The 19,921-nt window shown below is 38.7% G+C and overlaps 1 long non-coding RNA gene across 1 annotated transcript; it reads left to right on the top strand.

Moving 5' to 3' along the window:
- The first annotated feature begins 265 nt into the window (after positions 1 to 265).
- LOC114034920 lies at positions 266 to 5,471 on the top strand. Its single transcript, XR_003568157.1, has 3 exons — positions 266 to 400; positions 4,132 to 4,321; positions 5,364 to 5,471. It is a non-coding gene; the product is annotated as an uncharacterized LOC114034920 (long non-coding RNA).
- The last annotated feature ends 14,450 nt before the right edge of the window (positions 5,472 to 19,921 follow it).

Genomic DNA, 19,921 nt, shown 5'->3' on the forward strand with positions numbered 1-19,921 from the left:
TATTACAACTAGATTTGCATCGGTTAAAATCACTACAATTAAACTAAATTAAATCAGAAGCTGATTAGTAATATTTTTGTATTTAGGAAGCACTTTTCATCTATGGTTCTTTAAAACATGGCTGGCAAAATTATGACTCCAGTGTACTCCCAATCCTTTTCCCATGGGCTCCTCTATTTTCAACACCCTCTTCCTCATTTCAGTTCTCTTTTGCTATTTAGTTCATTCAGTCAAGGAGAAGAGCAATTTGGCAATGGAATGAATGGTGGATTTTGAATAAGATCTGGGACTGAATCCTGGCTCCGCTACAAAAAGATGTGACCAGGCAAGAGTGGAAGAGAAGGAGTTCCTTCATACTGCCAGAGAATTCTCTCAGAAGAAGAAGATGGGATTAGGATGGGTAAGGATGAAGTTATTATTGCACTAAGTAATTGAATAAAGGTGGAAGCTGGGAGGGAGGGAAGTGTGAAAATGACAAGGTTTTAAATCTGGATGACTATGGTCATCAGAAATAAGGAAGTCAGGAGGAAGAGCAGGTTTGATCAAAAACCTTGCCTATTACAAAAGTGATAAGAAATACAGCCAGAGAAATACTCCAGAGAAAGAACTGATACTGAAGGCAGACTGAAGCTCACTATTTTTCACTTTCTTTCTTTCTCTCTCATTCCTTTTTTTTAAAATTTGAGTCTTCTTGTACAAAATGACTAATATGGAAATGTTTTATGTAATTGTACATGTATAAACTGTATCAGATTGCTTACCATCTCGGGGTGGGGGGGAGAGGAGGAAAGGATAGAATTTAGAACTCAAAACTTTTTTAAAAAATATTTTAAACTGTTTTAACATGTAACTGGGGTAAAAATAAAATATTATATTAAAAAAAGAAAAGAAATACAGTCTTTTGTCTCTTAGCAATGAAAACTTAGAGTCTTCTTTGATTCATTTTCTCTCAGGTTTACGAAGTTACAGTGGGGATTGACCCCACTATACTTGAAGTAAGAGTTGACTGTTGTAAAGCCTAGAATGGCCATTCGAACATCAATTTTGTTTGAAAATTCATGTCTCTTAGAATTTAAGATGAGATCAAGATGGCTAGCCACTTCTACTTTTAAGATTGATTTCAAAATGAGCCCACTGGAGTTCCTTTTTCAGCCTCCATTACCATACTATATTGTTATTATGTTACCATTATTATTACATTACCATATCATATTATTAACAGCTTCCATTTTGGAACAAGGAGAGATACAAAGTTACTAGTGAGTTGACTGGGGCTTTGCCCCAGGGTACAGACATGGGAGGGGAGCAGTACTTCCTTTCTATAGCAGACCTCATAGTCCTTAGCCAATCACTTGGTTACTTCCTCCTACTCTTTCACTAGTCCTCATGCTACCCCCACCTCAGGTTTCCATCAAGAATCTCTTGTGGAAGCCTGACTTCACTGCCCACAATATGCCCCTTAGCCTGTTGTACTAAGTGGTAATGGTGGCATGAACTGACCAACCTCTCCATCAACAACCTTAGGTTGTCACAGAGTCTCTCTTTGCCTGTTTATGGTTCAGTTGTTTTTCAGTCATGTCCCACTCTTTGTGACCCCATTTGGGGTTTTCTTGGCAAAGATACTGGAGTGATTTTCCATTTCCTTCTCCAGCTCACTTTACAGATGAGGAAACTGAGGCAAACAGAGTGAAGTGACTTACCCAGGGTCACATAGCTAGTAAATGACTGAGGCCAGATTTGAACTCGAGAAGATGAGTCTTCCTAACTCCAGGCCCAGCACTCTATCCACTGTGCCACTCTGTACATTTAGTCAAATGAATTAGCCGTAGGTCCCAGAATTCCTACTCCTTGAGGGCAGGGATTATTCCATTTTTGCCTTTATACTTCCTTGCTTAGTACAGTGCTTGGCACATAGTAGGCACTTAATAAATACTTGTTGATTGGGAGGCTATTCTAATAAGTGAGTGTTAATGAAGCTGGGCTTCATTAACTAGGTATCAAACATCAAACTAGGTGGGAGCAATGAAAGTGTCAAGGAAGGGACGGATTTAAAGTCAAAGAATCACCCTTTCTCTGAGGGACAAGAGTCAGAAGTCTCCTCCCTTCCTGATAACTTCCCCTCATGGGCCAAAGATATAGAGGGTCACTGCAGGTTTTCCCCAGCACTGTAGATCATCAGCTCGATTCCTCCCAGCTGAGGCAGCTTCTTCTACACCGACATCCTGGAAACCCAGCTGGCTTTTTTCCACTTAATCATAAGGGTTGAGAGAGCCACCCAAATGTGGCTCAGCTGCAAGCTTGTCCAATTAGGCCTAGCCTTCAGGTCCAGTGGAAGACCTCTTAAAGAAGCATGACACTCACCCCTGCCTGCCTCACACAACCTTTTCCATTCTGCTTTGGAGTGTGAAATAGCCAGTCCATTTAGTCTGTTGTCATTATTATTATTTTTCAATCACAGACAAGTTATAGATAAATGCTCCATAATCAATATACTACATAGATACTTTTGGTTTACTAATAGCAACAGTAAAAGTCTTTTTATGATTACTTACTAAAAATGTTTTCCATGTTGCATATTTTATCATCTCTACTTTTCCTTTTCCCTTGGCCAATTCCTGTCACTTTTTTTTAAAAATAAAAGCGTGTTTACAAACCTCTGATACTCTCTCTGTCTTTAGGGAGTGAGGATATTAGAGCTTTAACTAAGTGAAAGTTACTACAAAGTAGGTGTTATCTCTACATGGGACTTTCCCAGAAACCTTCATCCTGTGATTATATCAGGTATTCTCGAAACCCAGACTATACCTACTAGTGTAAGTCAAGATGCTTTTATTGCAATGGCTACAGTAAATTCTGATTATTATTGAAAATATCAAGAATATTTTTGAGTTTTAAAATACTCAATCCATGAGCCAATCTTACTCTGAATACTCCTCATGATTTTGGGCAAGGACAGTAATGTACACATTTTGACTATCTAAATAAACAAGTCAGTAGTTGCCTGAAATTGCCTTGCCTGTAAACAACTAATGTTTAATTTGGATGAAAGATAGTACTTTAAAAAATAATAGAAACATATCCACTGTTAATGATGTCATATGTTCCCTCTTTATAAAAAAGTTAGTTTCAGAGATAAATGAACTTTATACTAAGGTTGGATTCTTGTACCAAAATTCAAAAAGTATTCCTGAACCTTGACAATTATTATGTAGTTATATATTTTGGTCTCTTTTTTCCAAGCAGCATGCATGTTGGGGTCATAGTTTGTGAACAGATGGAATATATAGAGTGGACTTACTAATTAACATCAGAGACAGGAGACTCATTGTCTTCCTATATCTATCATTCATCTACCTTCCTTTCTGTCACCCTAGTAATAGTTGTTCATATTACTGAATTCTATGAACCAGCAATTAAATGAAATCAAATTATTATAAAAGTCATACATAGTTGTTTGGTAGTTATATCATATATGCATATGCTATATATGTAAATATAAAGTACAGTATATACTAGTATAGTAAATTTATAGTGTGATACATAAATGTATAGTCTGTTATATACTATATTTAATATATGCATTTATTTAATCCAGTAAAGTGTCCTTCAAGATTTCAGCTTGCTAAAGTTTTTTTTTTTTAAATGAGGTGACACTGCAGGGGTTTTTGTGTAAATTACATGGCTTTGCAGATCAGCAGAGTGAGAAATGGTAGTGTTTAACTGATCTGTGGACCTTGTTATGTTTTTCTATTTGCAGTAGCTAAACCTGAAATGCCTCAGAGGTTTGGGTCAAATGAGTATGCAAAGGGATGTGACTGTAAGCTGTTGTCTTCTGTAACATACTGGTGATTCAGAGAGATCAGTTATTCTCCCCAGGCAATTTACAAAGTCTCCTGCTTCCTAAAAGAACAGCTATTCTGCTAGCACTTTTGGATGGAATGATAATAATTTAAAAAAAAAAAAACAGAAAGTTCTGAGGGGTGTGAAAGTTTTCCCAAAAGTGTAAGCTTTCACAGTTTCCTAGAGGCTTCGTTGAGACCTTTTGTTTGTGAGAGATAACAATGATTTCAATTCTTATGCATGCTATGTGTTCATGTTAGTATCTCTTACAGTATTCCTATTCCATACTAGCCACATTTTGAAAATGGTTGGTTTGTCCTTGCTTGGACCACTTCTGGAGTTTGCTGTTCACGTGTGGGTGACATATTTTAAGAAGGAAATTGATAAACTGGAGAACTCTGAGAAAGGCAACCAGAAAGACTCCTCTTCAAAGCGATTCTTCTTCAAGGAATGACCTGGAGGCCAGTCATTCATTCAACAGGTTTTTATTCATTTCCTGCTTTATGCAAGGTACCATGGGTGTGTTTAGAGAATAGGCTGGGTGTGCCATGCATGCCAACACAAGCCACTGGGAATACAAAGATAAAAAGAAAGCTTCAACTATTCCCCAACCTCAAGGATCTTGTATTCTAGGGATGGAAGGTGGCGAGGACAACACATTAATCAATATACAGTATATTGTTATTGAGTCATTTTTCAGTCATGTTGGACTCTTTCTTTTTTGTTGAGGCAATCAGGGTTAAATGACTTGCCCAGGGTCGCATAGCTAGTAAGTGTCAAGTGTCTGAGGCCAGATTTGAATTCAGGTCCTCCAAGGCTGGAGATTTATCCACTGCGCCACCTCACTGACCCCATGTCATACTCTTCATGACTCCATTTGGGATTTTCTTGGCAAAGACACTCAAAGGAAACTTGCCGTTTCCTTCTCTAGCTCATTTTACAAATGAGGAAACTGAGACAGATTTAAGTGACTTGCCTAGGGTCACATAGCTAGTAAATGTCTGAGGCCAGATTTGAACTCAGGCCTTCCTGACTCTAGGCCCAAAGTAAATTAAGAAGTAATAGGGGGAGAAAATATAACCAGCAGACCAAAGAAAGATCAAGTGATCATAACCTATGGAGGATCAGTTAAGAGGACTGGGGAAGAGAAGAATTGAGGGGCATGTGATGGCTGTCATCAAATATTTGAAAGGTTGTCAGAGGGAAAAAAAGATTAAACTTGTTCTACTTGAACTCCTAAAGTCAGAACTAGGCACAATGAACGGAATTTGCAGAGTCCTATGCTTAGATCATCTAAAAGGAAGAGCTTGGTAACAATAAAAAGTTATCTGAAAGTGAAAAGGCCACCTTGGGAGTCAGGAGTTTCCTCCTCCTTGGAGGTTTTCACGCAAAGGCTAGATGACCACATGTGGGGTTGGTTGCCTGGAGGTTCAGATACAGTTTGGACTGTGTATTCATGGTGTAGCTGCCCCTTTTGAGTCAATACCCAGCAGACTGATGAAAGCTAATCTGCCGTTCTACAGACAAAGATGGGCTACTTCTGAGTGCTCCCCTTATCCAACACTGAGGACTTGGGACTGGAAGAAGGCAAAGAGATCCGAGGTCCTAACGGACGGGAGAGATGAAGGCATTCAGAGGTTGGTCAAGTTGGGACTTAGAGATTAGGACTAAGGAATTAGGACTAAGATTAGGACTGGCTCAGATTAAAGGCTAGAATTCTAGAGTTCTGTTCTTGACTCCAGAATATCAACAACATATAAGTCCTATTTGGAGCAGAATCTGATTGTTGTCTGTTTTCCAGATCTCCATATCCAGGGGTGTGCTGGAGTCAACTTGAACAAACTTGAGGGCTACTTGTTAAATTTTCATTGTGAGATTTATAATTCAGAAATTGGCAAATGCTAAAAATCAGGGGTTGATTTATTATTTTATTGATTGTTTAGACTTAAAAAAAAAAACTAAATGGAAAGGGGCAGCTAGATGGCAGAGTGGATAGTGTACTGTCCCTGGAGTCAGGAGGATCTAAGTTCAAATCCAGCCTCAGATATTTACTAGCTACCTGACCCTGGACAAGTCATTTAACTATAATTGCCTCAAAAAAAAAAAAAAGGGAAAAAAGTGATGTAAAATATGTTGATAATGTATGTTAAATTTAAACACGTATCATGATTCCATTTTTCCTCAGAGAGCCAGCTATTAAACATTTACCAGCCCATCCCTTCCCAAAGCTACTTCAATTTGGAGTAACAAATTTTATTATTAATAACACACCCTTCCAAGCACACTGACTAAACATAGGTAAACAAAAGACAAGGCGAAAGACACACTGGTGAGCAGTCTGTAGATTAATTTCATTTCTACCAAAGGAGACATTCTTTCCTTACAGGGGAAAAAAAAGAATTTTCTTTATAACAAATTCTATTTAAATTTGCATTCTATATAAATGTTAATGAAAAATAACTCATTTCATGCTCAGATTTTAAAATTTTATTTTATTTTGAACTTAACATAAAAATGGGCATTTCCACATAAACAGTGGAACACAAAGAGGATTGTATGTGAAACTGTGATTCTGTTATGTACAGACTGCTTCCATGCCCTTATTTTCTAAGAAGGCCAAAGATTTAAAGCTCAAAAAGACCTCAGAGATCATCTTGTCAAATTCCTTCATTTTACAAATGAAGAAAGTAAGGCCTAGGGAAGTTAGGTGACTTACCTAAGGTTACATTTGTAGCAGATGGCAGAGCTGGGTGAAGTATGGTCATAGGACTCCATCTCAATATTTTTTCCCATGTCACCACATTGTTTCTCTGTAAATATTGCTTGGATCACCAATTTAGAAATAGAAGAGCCCTCAGAAAGGCTCCTCATTTTACAGATGAGGAAACTGAGGCATAGAAAAGTCATAATTTCCCTAAGGTGACCAGGTGAAAATTAAAGCTCAAGTCTTCTGACTCCAGGAAAAATTGGTCTTTTGATTGCATTGATATTGCTTCATTTGGGACATATGTTTTCATCTGAACCATCTGAATAGAGGGATTAATCAATCAACAAATATCTGTTGCAGGGGTTTTTACCCCTTTTTGTGTCATAGACCCCTTTGGCAGCCTGGTGAAGCCTGTGGACCCCTTCTCAGAATAATGTTTTTCAAATGCATAAGATAAAATGTATAGAATTACAAAGGAACCAATTCTGATGAGACACAGATACCAAGAAAAAAAAATTTAAGCTCAGGTAAAGAAACTCTGATCTACTGGATGTTTACCATGTGCTAGGAACTATTATCAAAATTATCCTAACACTAACTCTGAAATGAATCCACAAACAAACCAGTGCCAGGCAGCGTGATAAATAAAGCTAGCCTCCTTTAGGCTGCATTTGGGTCCACTGGTTATTATGCTTAGCTTCTATAGGAGGACTGTGACACAGGCCCTGTGTCTGCAGACAGGATTGCAGCAAGTAGAGTATTAACACTGCCCCACATAACCTTTCATGTACCAGCCAAGTGCATTATTGACCACCGAGGGCCTGGGATGCTTTGTAGGAGCAAATCAGATTGCTGCCATGTGAAGGGTGGACCGACAGTCCAGAGCCCATAATGGGCCACTTGTCCATCTGTCGTATAGTTAGCTTTCTATAAAATGGCATAGCTTTGGAGACATTTAGATCAGGTGCACATCCTCAGGGGCTATGGAAGGCCTCATTAACAAGAGACTCAGAGATGGCCCTCACTTCAAGTACTCCATGAGAAATGAATGTGGGGTTATGCGACCTTCAGAATGCTCTCTCACTGTCTGAACCCATTTCTTTTCTAAAAATTATGACTTAATCATATTTTACAGAGGAAGTTTCTCTAACGAATGAACCACCAGAGCTGAAATCATTGAAGGGTTCTGAGTAGGGAAGTAATGTGCTCAGATACATGCTTTGGGAAGATTATTTGGTGGTGGGGTGGAGGATGGGCATCAAAGTGTTAGGGGTTGTGAAGCAACCTTTCATAGGAGTAGTAAATTGTGCTCTGTCTCAGATGTCCAGGCCTGAAAGTACCACCCCATAAATAATATTCATATATAGTGCTCTCCCTGGGCTACCCACCCCAACTTTCTTTCATGGCTTTAGTTCTCCAAAGTCAATATCCCAAGCCCAAGGTTCTCTTTGTGTCTTCACCCTCAAAATTATGGCTTATAAGCACTTACCAATGTCTTTACCTTTAATATTTATATAGTGTATACAAATAAAGGCATTTACTGAAATGGCATACTAAGAAAGGAGCTACAAAACATCTCCCCCTTAAATCTGGGGCATACCCTGCCCAAAATACACACAGCCTATTTGATTAGAGCGGGCACATAAATAGAGTTCACAAGTGGAGAGACACATCCCTGGCCAAGGCAACTCTCAGGCAGCGCTATGGGACCCTGATGGTCTTTCCATTCCCATAGTGTCTTGGTTACAGCTTCTTTGTTCCATGGGTTGCCCCACTGGACTTCTTGAGCTAACTTCTCATTTGGTACAGCATATCTACTCTGAGCCTCGACTTCCTAGAATTGCTCTCTGCTACCTGCAAAGTCTCCTATTGACAAATTTACTCAGCTGCAAAATGCCATTGGCAATGGCAGGGAAGAGGATGAGAAGAAAATTTGTCCCCCTAAACCCACATCCCTGATGCACTCTGGAAGAGGCTCAAGAGGCAAAAAACAATTCCCTCCCAATAGCTGGGTTCTTCCTCCACAGCAGGCTTAGTTCTTGATTACCACAGGTGAATTTTTGACAGATAGAGCTCCTCCTATCTTGATTGACTTCAGAATTGGCAAGTTTCTTTTTTTAAAGACCATTGGGCCAAGGTTTATCCTTCAATCAGCCAATGGCTGCCAAAGTGACTTTCCTAAAACCCAGTGACCATGTCACTCTCTACCCACTTCCTCTCAATTAATACCAGTAATTCCCTATTATCTCCAGTGTCAAATATAAAACCAGTTTGTCATTTAAAGCTCTTCACAGCCTGGTCTTATCTTACCTTGCCAATCTTCTTATATTCTACCCTCTACTATGCCCTTGATGGTCTAGCAGCACTGGCCAATTTGCTGTTTCTCACACACAGCAATCCATCTCCATGCTTTTGCATGGACTAATCCCAAACCTGCAATGTTCCCCTCCTCACCTCCACTCCTTAATTTCATGGGTTTGTTTCAATCTGGGTCTAAATTTCTTTATCCTCCTTCTTCAAAGAAGGCCTTCCTAGACGTTAGTGCCTTCTCCTCTGAGATGACCTCCCAACCATTTTGTATATATCTTATATAGATCTAGCTATTTACAAGTGGTAATCCCTATTACAATGTGAACTCCTTGAGGGCAGGTACTGTTGCTTTGTTTTGTTTTGTTTTTTTAATATACTTCTCTTTGTATTCACAGTGCTTAGCAGTACCTGACATATAGTATACATTTAATTCTTTTTGATAGATTAATCAGTTCTCAATTCCTTTTGACTCTAACTAGAATATCCCTAACATTTGTCTCCTCTCTATTTACATTGTTTTCACCCTAATTCAGGTCTTCATCACTACTCAGCTGGGCTGCTGTAATAGCCTCCTAAGCAGTTTCTAATCTTTTCTCTCTCAAATCCATTCTCCATCCTACCACCAAAATAATCTTCCCAAAGCATAGATCTGAGTACCATTACTTCCCTACTCAGAATCCTTCAGTGATTTCCTTTTGCCACTGAGATAGAATACAAAACTCCTTATCCTAGCATCAAAAGTCTTCCATAGTCTGCCTTTAACCTACCTTTCCAGCTTCATTTCACATTACTTCCCTTCATATACTTTTATGTTCCATCCAAATTTGGCCATTAGCTCTTTCCTTCACATTCCATCTGCCGCCTCTGCTTTTGCATAGATCATCTCTCATATGCTCTCTTATCTATGCCTTTCAGAATCTCTATGCTCAGTCCACTTACTGCCCCTCTCCATGAAGCTTTCTCTGATCCCCAGAGATGATAGTTTCCCCATCTTCCAAAATATCATTAGAGTCCTTTGATCTTTCCTTTGCCTCTCATCATACACTACCTTGAATTGTATTAATCTCTTGTACATGCCATGTTTTCTCAGTAAAATATAAATTACTTCTGGGTAGAACGTATTTTGGATTTTTTTCCCCTTTGTATCTCTAAAGGCTAACACAGTGATTTTGATGTAATAAGTACTTAGTAAGTATTTGCTGCATTAGATTGAATTAAATGTGACCAGGTAAGGATTCCATTGTGAGTATGCTACAGTTATGTCAGGTATTCAGTCACAGAGATGGGGACAGGAACGATAGCCATAATTTCATTGGAATGGGGACTCCTGGGTGAGGAAACTCCCTCCACAATGCAGGTTAGTGCCTCATTTGTAACTTAAAATCTTAGAGAATTGCCTAGAGCACTGAGAGTTTAGGTGACTTGGCCAAGACCACGTAGTCAACATGTATCAGAAGTGGGACTTGGATCCCAGTCTTCCTAGTTTCAAGGCCAATAGTCTATTGGTTATTCAGCTCTGACCTGATCAGTTCATTTCTAATATTTCCAAGAAAGTACATGAAAAGTACAATTTGCTCATGTCTCCCCAATGTGTTTTAAACTCTCTAAGTTAATATAAATTTATTATGTGATAGTTTTATGAAGTCATGAAGGGACCATAGACTTGTATGACTTGATAGTATTAGAGGTCATCTCATCTATAGCTTTCTGATGAATGATTAATGTATTTTTTAATGTAATTTTTTATTAACTTTAAACTTAAATACAAAATGAGAAATGAATGGATTTTTTAAATGTTTTCAACCAATTTTGGGGGGGCAATGATTATGGGATCTTCTTTCTCAAGCTATACTTGGCAAACCAAACTTGGCAAACAAGAACCCAATATATATCCATAACAACTGACTGGACAAATGCAGTGCTTAACTTCCTTCTCCAGCATCATTCCACTAAACCTGTGTTTCACCCTGTATTCTGGCCATCCCTCCATAATGTTAGGAAGATGCATTTGTATTCTCCTTGGTTCTATAATTCATTCAGGTCTCAGTTTTGAATATATGGTCCAAGTTTTATTTCTGATTCTAATATATCAGCAACCAATAAACCTTACTTTCTAGGCTTTATTCCTCCCCCCCCCCACCCTTAAATTTGTATAACCTACAACAAATTCCATTTTTGTTGGTTCATTTTGGCAAAGAGGTGGCCCAGGGCTCTCAGAGACTATGCCAGAAGAAAATAAGCTCTGAAAGATTGTCACCCAACTCTCACCCGTGCCCCCAAGAAGCTATAGCAAGCACAGCAGCCACACCCCAGTAAACCATTACAGCAGATGGCCTAAACCAAGTGGAGGGTTCTCCATTGGTGAGTTAGGGGAGCATTTACCCCAACCATGTGAAGATTTCCCTGATGGAAAGGTGGGTGAGAACAATTTGTTCCAGTGGCCATGAAGGCAGCTGATGTAGGCACTATGGAGCTTGGTTAGACATTGAAAATGCCAAGGTCATCCACTGCATCCCGAGCCATCACCAGTCTCCTTGACTTTTGTCTTGCTACTGGATTCCAATTACTCTGGAAGAAAGAGTGAGGCTGATAACTTTATGCAACTATGCCTCACTTAAATCCTATTTATGCATAACTCAAAAAGATATCAAAGTATAAATTTAGATACTGATGGAAGGTTGAACCCTAGTACTCATTGAAGTTTATTAAAAGCTTTTTTTGTATAATATTATCAATCTTGCGTCAGGTATCAAAAAGTACTGAACTAGCTGCAACTCTAGGAAATACGATGAACCAAATGAATATAATATTCTTAAAATATCACTCCCTGGCCCCTCTGACAACTATTTTCAAGTCAAACAGTGCCAAGGATACCAAGGATATCCATATTTCCCAAGTCTCAGATAAACTCAACACTCCCTGGAACAGTTACCATTAAGATGTTATCAATCTGTCTCTTCCTAACAAGCATTAAACTTTCTTTTTTTAAAAGAAAGGATGACTTTACTAACAGTTGTGAAAACAAGATATCCAACCTTCTAATAAAATAGTAATGCTGCAAGCTCAGCCACTCATAAAACATTTATAATGCACAGCTAGTAAAGTGCAAACAAGAGATTTAAATGTAGCTGCCATTCCTCCTTTGGTGAAGGGAGAGATATGTAGGCATAAATTCCACTCAAAAAAAATCCCATACCCAGGAAAAGAAGGGAACTGTCTTTTCTGGAAATAATGCCTTTCTGCCATGGTTACTTGGGAGTCCAAAGAGTCCACAAGGGTCTTTCTCAGGGGTTTCATTGGGGCATGGAGGTAACTCTGGGTTCTCAAATGTTATTTCAACAAAGTGAAACTCTCAGTAGAATCTATCACACTGAAAAAACTTAATGCATGGGGCCCAAAATAGTATGTGGTTCTTGTGTGAAGGGAGGAGAGGCAGTGTGTTAAAGTGGACAGACAGATCAGTGGCCTTAGTGTTGGAAAACCTGGGTTCATAACATGTCTTACTTGCTCTATGACCCTGGGGCTGGTTATCTCATCTATCTGGTTCTATTATTTTATGAAGTGTGTAGAAGAAGAAGTAGTAGAGAAATTCAATGAAGCATTTAACAAACTCCTCAAAATTAACTTAATATGTGCCTTGATACTTGGCAACTTTGATGCAAAGAAGAACACAAGGAATGGAGAAAAGAAAATCAGTTCAGGACCCATAAATCAAGGAAGCAAAATCTTATAAGCCTAACCAGAAATCTCACACCCATACATCACAGATACCTTCTTCAAGAAGGACTTAGAAGCCACTGGCAATGATGAGTAGCAAATTCTCTCTGTCTCTGTCTTTGTCTGTCTGTCTCGCTCTCTCTCACACGCACACACACACACACACACACACACACACACTGTATTCTAACAGAGCCCTCTAGCAGAGGGCTATTGACAAATTCCAATTCAGAATCATGTGTCTGTGTGCAGCAGATGAACAGATTAGAGCAAATGTAAAAGTAAACAGCAAATTAGAAGAAATGTAATGACGAAAAGATAGTGTTTGTAATTATAGCAGGCCCAGTCCAACTTGTGTTTAAAGATTCTGTGAAACTCTCAAAATGGGAAATGGAGAAAAGTGAAGGCACTGTCTCTAGCTATTACTGTTTCCTGGAGAAGTTTATTCACTGCAAAACAGTTGCCATGATGAGAAGGCCAAAAGAAATCACAAGCTGCCTCAGTCAATCAATACTTGATCTCCTTGCAAGTGGAGAGATATGGCAGCCATAGTTTATGTAAGTTCAAAGTTCAAAATCATTTAGAAAACTACTAATAGTATTAATATCTAGCATCTATGTAGCACTTTAAAGTTTACCAAATGCTTTACAAATGTTATCTCATGCCGCTACTTGGTCTATTTTCAAAGATGATTAGGGAAAAAGGAGAAGAACTTGTATGGTCTCAAATGTTTGTAGCAGATCTCTTTGAGGTGGCAAAGAGCTGAAAAATGCAGGGATGCCCATCGATTGGGGAATGACTAAACAAGTTGTGGTATATGGTTGTGATGGAATACAACTGTGCTACAAGAAATGATGACCTCAATGATTTTAGAAAAACACAGAGAGACTTGAACAAAATAAAGAAGAGCCAGATGAACAGAACCAAGAGAGCATTGTATATCGTAACAGCAATATTGTTTTAGGAATGACTTTGAGCAAATAAGTTATTTTGTCTATTAAAAATACCCAAATAAACTATAAAAGACATATGAAGAAAGACACTATATGCATCCAGAGAAAAAATTGATAAATAGAAGTATGTATAGACAGTTCTGGGTGGTGGTCCTGGAGTGATGAGGGGTGCTGGCGTGATGGAACTTGTAGTGGTGGTGGAGAGGGAATCCTCCTCACAGCTCCAAGGCAAAAAAGAGTTGGTCACTCATAGAACAGAGCACAGGCCAGGAAAGGAGTAAACACCTTGCCCTTGATCATACCACCTTGGAAGAACTGAAAATTTATAGGTCCCTAGAAGTATCTCTGAAAACAGCTGCAAAAACCTCCAAAGCTTGGGACAGTACATTCTCCACACTGGAAGCAGACCCCTACCCTAACAAAGAGTTTAAAACTCAAGAAATTGGCTGGGATCATGAGCAAACTATGCAAAAAAAGTGAGGCTATAGAATCTTTCTTTGATGCCAAAGAAGATCAAAACATACAACCAGAAGACAATAAAGTCAAAGCTCCTACATCCAAAGCCTCCAAGAAAAATATGAATCAGTATCAGGCCATGGAAGAACTCAAAAATGATTTTGAGAAGCAAGTAAGAGAAGTAGAGGAAAAACTGGGAAGGGAAATGAAAGTGATGCAAGAAAATCATGAAAAACAAGTCAACAGCTTGCTAAAGGAGGCCTCAAAAATACTGAAGAAAAGAAAAGTATGTATAGTATAGTTTTATACACATGCACACACACATACATACACACACCTATTTGTGTCTAATGTCGGGGTGGGGAGAGAAGAAAAAAATTACATGATAATTTTGTTGTATATTTAAAAGGAATAGGAAGTTGTACATAGTAGATTTACAGTTTCATATGCAATCATCTTTTGTATTGGACTATGTTCTGGAAATGCTTGTTTTATTTTGTAAATTAAAAATAAAATAATTTAAAAGAAAAAATTGTTGTCTCATTTGATCCTCAGAGCAACCCTGGGACATTGGTGTTATCACCCTCATTTTATTGATGAGGAAACTGAGGCAGGCAATGCATTACTTGCTCAGAGCTAGTAGGAGAGTAAGTCAGGATTTGAACTAACTCTGAGCTCTGGGCTTCCTTCTTCCAGTTTCAGGGCTCTCTCCAGTGGACCATCAAAGAAAAGGCTCAACCTACAAACATTTACTAAGTGCTTAATATTGTATGTGTCCCAGAAACTGTTCTAGGCACTATGCTTGCAAAGACAAAACAATGGAATAATACCTGCTCTCATCCTATTGGAGGAGACAACATGCACAAATATGTGTATGCCCAGAATAGATACAAGCTAGCTAAATACAAGGTGGAGAAGGAAGGAAGTTTGGAGGGGAGGAACAAGAAAGGTTTCATGTTGAAGCTGGTGATTGAGCTGCAATGTGAAGAAGTGAAGGATTCTGAGAGATGGAGGTGAAGAGGGAGTATATTGTAGGTATGAGGGATGACCAGCGGAAAAGCATGAAGTCAGAAGATTGAGTGCTACGTGGGAGGAACAGAGACAAAGTTCGACTGGACCACCGAGTGTGGAAAGGGGAGTAATATACAATGAAGCTGGATAGGTTGGCTGGAGAAAGGTTGTAGAAGACCTTGAAATATAAACAGGAATTTATATTTTATCCCAGAAGCAATAGGAAGTCACTGGAGTCTTTTTTTTTTTGGTGGGGCAATTGGGGTTAAGTGACTTGCCCAGGGTCACACAGCTTGTGAGTATCATGTGTCTGAGGTCAGATTTGAACTCAGGTCCTCCTGACTCCAGGATTGGTACTCTGTCCACAGCGCCACCTAGCTGCCCCCACTGGAGTCTTTTGAGTACAGGAGCTACATGGTCAGATGTATGCTTGAGGAAAATCACTTTGGCAGCCATACAGATGACGAATTGGAGTAGAAAGAGACTTGAGACAGGGTAGATCAATTAGAAAACCATCTCAATAGCCCAGGTAAGAAGTGACAGGGCCTGAATTAAAGTTAGTCAGTCAGCAAGCATGCTTATTGTGAGCCAGGCACTATGCTTGTCACTGGGGATAAAAAGTCAAAAATAAAGGAGTCCTTTCCCTCTAGGAATGTACATTGTATCTTAGGGGTCAATACACACACATGTATATACATGCATACATGCTTGTATATATATATATATGTATGTGTATACAGTTGTTTACATGTATATATCTGCATGCATGTATTTCTACATATATACACATATATGCATATATACACATGCAGGCATATATACAAATAAGCAATTGTGTATCTATACATGCATATATATGCATATATACATGTATTTGTATATATGTGTATATATATGGATATACAATATAATTACAAGGCAAACACCACAGATGGTATTTTCATAGGGAAAGAGGTGAGCAGAAAACATTAGCAACTATCAATATATGCATGTATTGTCTTATCTCTATAAAATCTTTTATGAGAATGATTTATCTTTATGCGCATCCAGGATAAAAACATGAGAAAGAGATAAGGAGATTTTTGCAAACAATTTTCTATACTAGAATACATCTCAACACACAACTGACTGAGAGGTGTAGAAAATGGGAGCTCTTACTGTTTCTATGGTTTGACCATTACTATGTCTTAGTAGAACAAAATAAAGACTCAAGAAATCTCTTCTTCAACAAGGAGTCTCACATAAGTAAAACCATACAAATCATGACAGAGACAACTATGGAAATTACTTTCTTTAAGAATCTGCTGAGTATCAATATCAGGGGATCTATGATTTTGTTTATATAGGAAACTATACAAATGCAAACTGTCTCCTTCTCTACAATTTAAAGTCTTAAAGAGTTTCCAAGAGCACTAAGAGGTTAAGTGACTTGCCCAGGGTCACATAGTCCATATGTATCAGAGACAGTACTTAAATCTAGGTCCTTCTCACTTGGTGGTGGTGGTTGGTGGGAGAAGGGGTGGATTCTTTATATACTATGCAATTTTGCCTTTTAACATCAAGTAAGATACGATAGGTAGATAAATGAAGGGTTTGGACCACATTCAGCTAACTTAATTTATGTCTTAATGAACGCCTTCCATTCTAAGGTTTCTGGTTGTTCAGTCGTTTCAGTCTTGTCTGACTCTTTGTGACCCTATTTGGGATTTTCTTCCAGAGAGACTGGGGTGGTTTGCCATTTCTTTCTCCAGCTGAGGCAAACATGGTGAAGTGACCTGCCCAGGATCACACAGCTAGTAAGTGTCTGATTTGAACTCAGGAATAGGAGTCTTCCTGACTCCAGGCCAGCACTCCATCCCCTTTGACACCTAGCTGTTCATTCTAAGGTTACCTTTCATTTATTATTTAGGTATCAGGTACAGAGGTCTATATGAAACATTCATCAATCTGACCAAAGCCTTTAATACTGTGAGATGTGAGGGCTTGTGGAAAATTATGGCAAAATTTGGTTGCTTGGAGAAGTTCATCAGTAATGTATGTCAGTTTCTTGACTGCTTGCTTGCATGGGATATTGAATGACGCTCTCACGCTTTCCCAGTCAACAATGCAGTAAAGCAGGACTGTGTGCTTGCTCCCATGCTTTTTATTTTAGTATGATGTTTCAGCAATGTTGTTGGATGCCTTCAAGAAGGATGAAAATGGCATTAAGGTTAGTTACTGCATAAATGGTAAATCATTTACCTTGAAAAGGCTACAAACCAAGACTAAAGTGAGGAGAGAGTTGGTATGTGACTTTTTGTTTGCAAATGATTGTGTACTCAATGCATCCTCTGAGGCTGAGATGCAACAAAGTGTGAATTTATTCTCTACTGCTTGTGCTAAGTTTGGCCTAATAATTAACACCAAGAAAACAGATTCTCCACCAGCCAGCAGTACACCATCCATACATGGAATGCTGCAAATAATTTCACTTACCTTGGCAGTATATTTTCCAGGGATGTACAGAAAGATGATGAAGTTGACAAATGCATTGCCAGAACCAACTCAGTGTTTGGGAAGCTCCAAAGGAAAGTGTGTAAGAAAAGAGGTATTAGACTACCTGCCAAACTGAATGAAGGTCTACAAAACCATTGTGCTATGAGGTCTACTGACTTCATTATTGTATGCCTGTGAAATCTGGACCCTATATCAATGCCATGCCAGGAAACTGAATAACTTCCATTTGAATTGTCTTAGGAAGATTCTGAAGATCACCTGGCAAAATAAGGTACCAGACACTGAGGTCCATTCCCAGCTGAACTGCCAATCATTCAAACTCTACTGCAGAGAGTGCAACTCGGATGGGCTGGTCATGTTGTTTGAATGCCAAATGTATGTTTACCTAAAAGTCCGTTTTATGGAGAATTCACAGAAGGCAGGTGCTCACGTGGTGGTCAGAAGAATCAGTATAAGGACACTCTCAAGGTCTCTCTGAAGAACTTTGGAACAGATTGTGAGGCATGGGAGACACTGGCACAGGACCACCCAGCATGGAATACCTGCATCAAAGAAGGTGCTGTGCTCTATGAGCAAAGCAGAATTGCAATAGCCCAAAAGAAACATGAGGTGCACACATTTAGAAACATCTCCACTCCAAATGTTCACATAGACTAGTTGTGCCCTACCTGTGGTTGAACCTTCTCAACTTGCAATGATCTGATCAGCCACAGTCAGACATACTACCTTGACCCTCACATAGTGATGTCATTTTGGTCTTCTTCAAGAATGAAGGACAACAACCAACCGGGTAGCTTGTATTTATCTATTTATATACATAGTGTCTAACTCATTAAAGTGTAAGATCCTTGAGGGCAAGAGCTATCTAGTTTGTTTTCATTTGTATCTCCAGTGCTTAGCACAGCTCCTAGCACATAGTAAATACTTAATAAATGTTTATCAACTGAGAGATTGATTTGCCAGTGTCATGGAACTAGCCTTGCTAAGAGCTAATGTAGTACAGTATTCCTATTGGTGGCAAATTTCTCCAAATGTTCCTACATACAAGTAATGTGCCACCAATGTGTCTCCCATGCATACATGAAAATGATGCAACATGCTTTGAAAGACATAAAAACCAAAACTTTACTTGACATACCTCTAATTGCTAATATCAGATGAGGCATAATGCCATATTAGAAAAGAATTCCCTGTAGCTGGTCAAGTTCTTCTGATGATCATGCCTGTGAATGACATTCAGCTGGTCATAGCAATCTCTGCAGAGCCTTTTACTCCAAATCTAGCTCCCTTCCCATTAGACTCTACTGCCTCCCCTTTAAATGACACTTGCCAGAGATAATAATTCCATGATTAGTATGTGGATTTGGGGATGAGATGACCACTAATGATGGGGATTCTTCTCTCCCTTCACTATGTGTGAAGGGAGCCCTAGGCTCAGTTAGCATGCTCTATCACCATTTACGGATTCTCTTTTATAGGATGCTCTTGTTTACTTTGGCATCACCTCTTTGCACCTGCCCAACTCCTCAACAACAGCCCATATAATACTATTTTGTTAGCTGAAATCCTACTTTAGTCTACTTCACCCAGTTGATTGGATAATTAATAATAATAACAACAGGTAGTATTTTTACAGCATGTCAAGGTTTCTGAAGTGCTTTAATTTATATACTCTTTAAGATTGCAAAGAGTCGTACAAATATTATCTTATATTGTCCCCACAATAACCCTACGAGGTAGATGTATTATTATCTTCATTTTATAGATAAGGAAACTGAAGCAAACAGGTCAAATGACTTTCTAAGGGTCAAATTCCAGGACTTTATCCACTGTGTCACCTAGGTGATGTATTCCATTGCCATAAACCCTCTGCACATAGCCAGTCGAACATGTTTCAGTCAATATAGATAGTGATCTAGGTGTTTAGCATATAGGGGATCAGGGTTAGTAGGAATGGAGGGTAATCCTGATTTCCCATTAGATGTTGAATGTGTTTTACTGGTGATATTGATGAAGCTGCTAAAGAAAATGATTTTCATCAATATGCAAATAATTAATACTATGAATACGGACAACTACAGATATCTCCCTTTATAAAATACATTCACACATATATATTTTCTGCAGTTTTTACAAAATACTTTCCTCAAACCTTCCCTGTGAATTAAGTGTTATGAATATCACCATTATTCCCATTTTACAGCTGAGGAAATTGAGTCCCAGTGAAATGAAAATACTCTCCTAGGGTCAGAAAACTACTATGAGAGCAATTTCAAAGGACAGACATATGTGTGGCAGAAGGCATGTGTAATTTTTTCTTTTCTTTCCCTTCATTTTCTCTGTCGTTCTTTGCAGACTTCCCCTCTCAGTTGGTTGCAGCTTCTTTAAAAACCACCTTTGTTTGGTCAAGCCCCTTCCATAAAACCCAAAT

This window comes from Vombatus ursinus, unplaced genomic scaffold, assembly GCF_900497805.2.
Source record: "Vombatus ursinus unplaced genomic scaffold, bare-nosed wombat genome assembly UNPS02009132.1, whole genome shotgun sequence".
Lineage (NCBI taxonomy): Eukaryota > Metazoa > Chordata > Mammalia > Diprotodontia > Vombatidae > Vombatus > Vombatus ursinus.